The following is a 916-nucleotide window of genomic DNA, read 5'->3' as shown; positions in this document are numbered from 1 at the left end:
TTTTTTTTTTTTGGTTCGTGTTTTTTACTAACATCCCTGAAAGTTTTTTTTTTTTAAATTAGCTTTTGATTATGGTGATTATTAAAAACAGGAGCAGATAGCAATAAGCCTAAAATAGGCCCTCTTCACATCTTTTACTTCTTTTCAACTGCGAGCTGTTTTTTATGACTAATTCCAGCTAATTCCACTTATCTTGTACTTTTCTTGACAAAAATGGATGAGACCTTAATGCTTCAGAAAACCTTTTGTGGCTTTTTTTTATGCCTTTCTAAAAATCTTAAACTGTTCCCACAGATATTTTTATTACACTGTCCTCCAAATTCTTTTTTCTCCTTGCTGCTCCAAACTGCTACTGCTGATTTTCACTCCTCAGTCTTTACCAGCTCAGACATGAGCCCGTGTCCTCTAAGCTCAAGTGCTGTAGGTATCTGTCTTGCTGACACAAGGATATCTGGGTTTGCACTTTACCTCAGTAAGTAACTGGCAACTCCTGTCAGGTATAATGGAATAGGGCCCTTAAACCATTATGAACCATCTTACTGACGTCTGCTACACCAATCCATCACTAGTCACCCCATTTTAAAACATCTCCTACTTGCTGTGGCAACGATCTTCAACAAAACTATTTTTCCTTGGTAATTATTTTTTGTTGTTGTTTTACTTACAGTGTGATGCACATCACCAGCTACACAGTTGGAATTTTATTTAGACTGAAATCTTATTGAACTCAAGAATGGATTTATAAACGTTGCTTATATAAATCAATTCATATACTGATGCCAAATAGACAATTGCAAAAAATAACAACAGTATAGTAATTTAAACTTTATTATCAACATACAAACTGGTAAAAGTGCATTCAAAGTACTATGTAACAACTGTCCTACAATCTAAAAGAAAAAAAATATAATTATTT

Source organism: Nematolebias whitei, chromosome 18 (assembly GCF_014905685.2).
Source record: "Nematolebias whitei isolate Nwh7 chromosome 18, NemWhi1, whole genome shotgun sequence".
Lineage (NCBI taxonomy): Eukaryota > Metazoa > Chordata > Actinopteri > Cyprinodontiformes > Rivulidae > Nematolebias > Nematolebias whitei.
The sequence above is the reverse complement of the archived record's forward strand: the minus strand, read 5'-3'. Positions refer to the sequence as shown.